Genomic DNA, 7,128 nt, shown 5'->3' with positions numbered 1-7,128 from the left:
AATGAAATGCAATTTCTTTGCACATTTTATTCATTCATTTAAATGTTCAGTCGTGTCTTGTAATGTATCCCAGAGTTCAGTGGAGAGTTTTAGTGTCCCATGATGCTCTGAATGTTGTTTCAGAGGCTTTTCCACCCTGAGAAAAAGAAAATTCTCCAGGAAACACTGAATACTAGTGTTAGGCGCTAAACTGTCAAATTTAAAGACATTGAATATCTGCCAAAAAAAAAAGGTTAAAAATATCGGTATCGGCCTTCAAAACCCGATGTTAGTTGACCCCCAGCTGTAACAGTAGAAGCAGTAGTAGCAGTGAGTTTCCACTTCCCCCAAAAACACTCAGAAAGTAAGTGCATCCACTCCAGCTCAGGTCTAATTGAATTGAGGTTCAAGTGTGTTTAGAGCGATATGAATGGAGTCGGTGCACAGAAACACACACACACACTGAGTCATCTGCTTCCCTGAGGGGCCGGGCCATCGCTCTCAGCCGACCACCAGGGCAGCAGACACACACACACACACACACACACACACACACACACACACACACACACACACACACACACACACTCCGTTCTCCCTGAGAGCGTGAGACTAGGCCTCTCCATCGCCCCATTTAGGTGACTGATGGCCGGGCAGATTTTCTTAAAACAGCCACCAATTATCAGATGCAATTAAGGCCCCCTGCACAATTACAACCCCCCTCTGAGTGTGTGTGTGTGTGTGTGTGTGTGTGAGAGAGAGAGAGAGAGAGAGAGAGGAGTGTGTTCCATCGTTTCTCTTGCCAGATGACTTGCAGAATGGGGGGATGATGAAGGATGATGATGGTGGGGCTTGATAGCTGTGAAGTTGACTGTATTCATACTGCAGCAGGCTGTAGGGCTGGTTCAGGATTAGTGGAGGTGTGCAGGGTTTGAAAATTCAGAGACTTTGACTTTAAGCTTTAATATTAAATTGAATTGAATTTGCATGGTGATTCATCCACCGGCAGTTAATTCGGGCAGATACTGTCCGATGAACCTGATTGGATGGTCGATGTAGGCGGGACAAACCTACTTACGACGAGCGTGAAAGGAACTGGATGATAGCGAGCTAGATTTAGTGATTCCGTCAGTCCTTAAAAACTTAATGGCATCGATGAATTAAAACAGGAACAATCAGCAGTTTAAAAACTCGGAAGTGAACGCCGCCATGATTGTTGTTCCTCTGAGGCGTTTCCAGATGACGTCAATCTGCTTTGCCGCTGTGATTGGTCAAAGATTTTGATAACCGACAACTAAGAACAACCAATCGGTCGGGGCGAAGTGAATCAGTGGATCAGTGGTGGACCAGACCGCTATGAATCACCATGCTAATTCAAAAAGTGAATAGACTGAGATTAAGGGGGGCAAAAGGGGGGCGTTCCAGCTGCAGTAGCCTTCATCAGGTTTAACAAGCAGATGCTTCACCATGCTCAGGGCAAAAAAGCTTATCCTGCGTTTACACTGCGAGCAACTTCTGACATGTCGCTCTATTCTGACTGATTGTGGGCGGAGCCAGAGGCTGTGATTGCATCTACAGTATGTAGTGAACTGCAGCTACAAAGTTTTGACTGGGCAAATCATGTATTTTTGCTGCTGTGGTATTGCCTGTCATAGTGTTACATTGTTTTATTGAGTTAACATAGCTAGCTGGCAAGTGCTAATTAGGTTTTTGATTCTTCCTTTTTGATTCGTGCACTTTGGAAGAGCTGCACGGTTACAACAGACGGTTGTTTACCCTCTCTCTGTGTTTCTTTCTCTTGCAACCTCTCTCTCTTTTGCTCACACCTAAACACAACTGTGTCCTCTCTATATCAACCCACTCTATTTTCACAGCTCTTTCTCTCACTCCTCATGTCTCCAGCCAAGTCTCCAGTGCCCCTCTCTCTCTATCTAATTCAACCCATTGCCCCTCCGCCTCCGCCTCCTCCTCCTCTCTCTCCCCCTCTTCTCCACTTCCTCCACAGCTAAGCCCTTCCTCTCTGGCCTGGGTATACGGGCCGGCCCGGCTCTGTGCCGGCTGGCTGGCCCTGTTTAAATAAGGAGCGTAGGTAAATACGCAGACCGAGCAAACAGATGCGTCATGCACTCTCAGTTTGAACTTCAATTAAACGTATTTATTTTTTCCTCCTTGCCAAAGATGGAAAGACAAACAGAAGAGCGGTGATCTCTGGTGAGCAAATAGTAATGGGAGTGATGTGTAGCGATCTCTCTGAATCACTCTCTCTCTCTCTGGTGATTGCTCATCACCTCAGGAGCAAATTCAGCTCCAGTATTTCCGTATCAGTGGTTCAGTGTTGAAACAAGGAGCGGGGCACGGCAGAATGTACTGCTGGAGATTAGTAAAGGTCTCATTTGTGATCTGACATATGAGAATAAACTAAATCTATTACACACTGCACTTACCAGTACAATCAAACTATCCATGAGAGAGTGGGCTGAAATTTCACAATGCATGATAGGCTCTGGACCGGCTCCAATGCAGACAGTTTTAGCTGAGCTCCACAAGAGGGGGCAAAACCCCCATGGGGAGGCGCATCAGACTGCAGCTGTAATGATGCAGGCTTGCAAAATCAATCAAGTTGCTTTTTGACTTATGATTCAGTATAGTCTAAAACAAGTTCACCTGCCAATACTTATATTATCATTTGCATTTGGATGTATTTCTCATTTAATTTGCCTCTCTTTTCTGCTTTTCAACCAATCCCCCATACCTTCCTCTTTCCCTCCCTCCTCCTCCTCCTCCTCCTCCTCCTCCTCCTCTCCTCCACTGGCTGGTGTGTGTTTCGTCTAATTCTCTGTAATGAGGCTCATTTCATTGTCAGGAGTCTAATGATGCTAATTAATTAATCCGCCCATGCCATGGTAAAGAGAAGTCTGCCATCCAGGTCCTGACTTAAACATAATATATATATGTTATGGTTGAGAAAATAAATGGTATTGCTCAAAAGGAGTATGTTTTTTTGTGCACTCAGTCTCTGCTTTGCACATGTCTGCAGTGTGTGTGTTGCAGTGTGTGTCGTGTTGCAGTGTGTGTGTAGTGTTGCAGTGTGTTTTACATTCACATTTACATTTGAAACGTTTAGCTGACACTCTTATCTCGTATCCAAAGCGTCTTACAAGGAGTTCAACAGTAGATTAAGCTTAAAGGAATACACCAAGTGTTTGATATTGTCCTGTTGATTAGCTGAGCCGTTCAGTGATTAAAACATAGACACCAAAATCATCCATGTGTCCCCGGTAGATCATTCACTCCGGTGCTCCATGCTAACACTTTAGCATCCACTATGTTGAGTGATAGTAGGCGACTAGCATTATCCAAAGTAAGAACCCTGACCTTTAAGTGCTTTTTATCACATGGCCTGTATATTCACGAATTTTAAAAGATGAAACATTAGGAACTCAATACAGCTGATGCAACCAGGTTTATTTTTTGGAACTATTTCAGATGAGTAACCTCGTACACACAGGAAAAATAAAGGTGCAAACTGGAACCGAAAATAGTTCTTGCCGTAGAAGAACCAGAACCACAAAAGAACCGGAAATTAACAACCTTTTATTATCCCAAATATTCTTAATTCTTAGTTATTGGATGGCAATAAATGTAGAGAATATCCAAACCCCTCAATAGTACATATTGTGCAATTGCAAATGAGGCTATAGAAGCAAATCTCTAAGCAAAGGAGTGCAGAAATAGTTCTTTAAAGAACCTTGGTCTAAAAGGTTCTTCGTGGAACCAGAAACGGTTCTTTTATGGCATCACTACGGCATCAAGAACCATTTTCGGTTCCAGTTTGCACCTTTATTTTTCTGTGTGATATTCACCCACTGCGCAGTGAGTTTTAGCTGCACAGTCTGGAATGATCATGCAAGATAATAAAAATATGAGGGAAAGTTGCAGAAAGTTGCAGCACCTTCACCACATGCTCATCAGAAACAGTCAAGCTTTCCTACTAAGCAGTCTAGATCCTCAAAACATCAGCGGTCACAGGCCTAACCTGTAATGAATAACGCATATCTAAACACTGTTAAGCATGTATTTATCAACATGTAGAGTGATTGCTACAGTGCATCATTGATTCCACACAAACAGAAATCTCAAGCATGGATCTACAAATGCTGAGTAACACGGAGAAGGTGGAGGAAAATCCTTGTCGCCGTCGCTTACGTCCACAAACCTCAGAACATCAAACACCGGTCAATATGATGCAATGATGAATGAGTCAGACTTTTTCTCCTGCACTGTTTATTTTTGGTAATCAAGGCCGACCGGTACTTGTGCAGGTTTAAATGTGACACATCTAAATAAAGCTTGATGAAACGCTTTGCTCCGTGACTGGTCAGAAGATTTACTAGATTTGGAAACGTCAAAAACGACATGATACGTCATATTTCATGTTTAGCGTTAATACAAACCTTCTACATTATGTTGGCTGGTTTACTCTTTTGGAATAAATAAAAGGTAACTCAAGAAGGAGAGAGGGACGGTGCAGCGTGTGTGTGTGTGTGTGTGTGTGTGTGTGTGAGAGAGAGAGAGGCTGGAGAAACCCTACCACACATTGTTCTTGTTTGCACAGACCTTAGCAATTTGTTTGAGTCTACCGCTATTGAGGCGAGACATGCTTGCAATCTTTGCATCTGTGTGTGTGTGTGTAGGCGTGCATGCATATGTGTGTGTGTGTGTGTCTGCAGCAGAGTGTGTGTTTGGGCGGAGAGACCTCATGTCAAACATCTCCTACTGTAAGCTCTTGGAGAATTTTATGTGGTTTGATTTGTGAGGGCCGGAGAAAGCTGGCTGCCCCGGCCCGCTGCTGTGTTATTCCTCCGTTCTGATTTCCTCTGCCTTCAGACCTTATTTAGACCCACTTCATTTCTTTTCATTGCCTCTCATTTGTTCTCAGGCAGGAGAGGGAGGGAAGCATGAGGAACAAAAAAAAAAAAAAAAAAAAAGAAAAAAAAAAATCTCTTCCAAACCTCTTGTCAGAGCGCTGATTTATTGACAAGAACAGCAATGAAAAATCTGTCGTTTCGTATTTTTTGGGAATCGTTTTCATTTTTTCTGCCTTCTCGGGTTACTTTGCCATGTCTGAGACCTGCCACTTGCCTGAGAGCGAGAGATTTCTTTCTTTCTTTTCTTTTCTTTTCTTTCTTTTCTTTCTTTCTTTCAATCTTTCTTTCTTTCTTGCTCGTGTCCTGCCAAGCGGTGACAGCTGCAGAGAAAGGCCAGGGTGGCATGGACTCGGCGGTTTTTCGGTGGCACACAAGTTGCATTTGATTGGCGCCTGGCTCATGAACCGCGGCCCCGGCGTGAGTCAGCGACACCGGGGCGCAAACACGCACGCGCCCTGACCGACTGCAACGTCGCCACGGCAACCGGGCCCCCGAAATGAATGGCGCGCTATGTGTTTTGTTTCCTGAACATTTTTCCGACTTTCTTGCTCGGACCGAGGTTGATAGTTTTGGATTAACTGTTTCTGAGGGGATGGAAAAAAAAAGAGGGCAAATTTGGCATCAATATGGCCTCAAATTATCACTAGAAACTGGTCATTCTGGTCATCTTTCCTGTTGATGGAAAATGTTAGATGTAAAGCATGTATTTTGTAGAGCAGTAGAGCATATATAGGAGGAATGAACTTGGTAAACAAATGACATGGTTCTGGCAGGTAATCTTCAACGCTATCCAAGGGAACGTCAGAGGCGTTGCTTACATCATGAATCTGTCAATCACTCAGAAAATTGCTCTTTTTGCAGCGGCAGACGCTGAAAAAGGTAAGAACTGCGATGCTGACATCATCCCGACTGGATCGGTCTCCACCCGCTCATCGTGGAAAAAAAAAAAAAGAAAAGACTCTTCTGAGATCTCCTGGCTTTGCTTTGAGAGTCGGCCATGCTTGTTTGGTGTCTGAAGAAGAAGACATGGAGGAAAATAAGCGCGTCAGTCGAGCGGCGGCACGTAGGCCTGTTTTTCCTGTGCGTCAGCCGCCGTGCCTCGTCAGCAAAAACACAAACATGACGGAATGCAGGTTGTTGCATGAATAGCAAAATGGCGCCACGAGGAGTTTCATCCCAACATAAACACAGACAAGTCTGAGACTAATGGGACACTTCTTAGAGGACACACTCAAACTGAAACGCTCTCTCACACATGCATGCACACGCACACACACACACACACATGCAAATAAATAAACCATTGGCATAGCTGCATTAGGTCTTCTGTAACTGAGCCTGTGTTTCCAGAATCCTGCTGAATCATTATGTCAAAATCTGACAGCACAAAGCTATTTAAGAAAGAAGCCATTGTCAGGCAAGTTACGAGTTACATGCTAATTTTTTGCCTTGAGACAGGAAGTGTATTGTTAGTCCCGCCCTCCCCCACCCTCAGTTGGTCAGGTTCCCGCTCCAGCACCTGTCAGTCATGCTGATGAGCTGTCATCTGTCCTGAGGCTGAGGTCAGCGGCGGCGGCGGCGTGAAGCCTCCACCGGCGCTGAGGAGGCAGACGGAGAACAGCCAGAAAAGCAACGCTGATGTTCACCGTTGACTTGTTCTGTGCCGCACGTTTAGTTTCACTCTACAATGTTTTCCTCTATTGTTGTTGTTGCTGTGACTCCCTGCTCTGCGGCTGCTAGCCTCAACTTGATAGCCACAACCAGCTCACCACTAGCCACGCCCACAGGAAATGGTAAATGCCCCAAAACGTCCTGAACATCGCTGAAAAACCAGTTTCAGGCAAACAGGGGATTTTAGACATGAACACACAGGGTGACTGACAATATTATCCTATTGATGTATTGTTATTTTAATGTTAAAAAAGTTGCATATTGCAGCTTTAATCCAAGACACAGAAGACAAATTAACTCAAGCCAAATAAGCCATGCAACTACATTTAGGTTATCAGCAGTGTCCATCAGCAGAAACCCAGCCACACCAGCTGTTCCCCTGCTCAGCCTGCTTAACATATCGTCTCTGTTGGATGAAATGATGGTATCTCCAAAAACTTTTCAAGAACTAAGAGAAACAGCCTTGTTTTTAGCTCGATGATAATGCACTTTGACGTTATCCAACGGGTTCTGAAAAGTGTTTCATCAGCCCAAGAGGTCGGACAATTTC

General features: G+C 44.4%; 1 long non-coding RNA gene across 1 annotated transcript in view; it reads right to left on the bottom strand.

Annotated features, from left to right (window-relative positions):
- Nucleotides 1-503: 503 nt before the first annotated feature.
- Nucleotides 504-7,128, bottom strand: part of LOC144542974 (uncharacterized) — a 159,826-nt gene continuing 153,201 nt past the window's right edge. Inside the window, exon 2 of the long non-coding RNA XR_013507551.1 lies at nucleotides 504-566. This is a non-coding gene — a long non-coding RNA (uncharacterized LOC144542974). The remainder of the gene's footprint in view (nucleotides 567-7,128) is intronic.

The sequence above is a fragment of the Centroberyx gerrardi genome, chromosome 20 (assembly GCF_048128805.1).
Source record: "Centroberyx gerrardi isolate f3 chromosome 20, fCenGer3.hap1.cur.20231027, whole genome shotgun sequence".
Taxonomy (NCBI): Eukaryota; Metazoa; Chordata; class Actinopteri; order Beryciformes; family Berycidae; genus Centroberyx; species Centroberyx gerrardi.
This window is presented reverse-complemented; position numbering and strand designations above follow the sequence as displayed.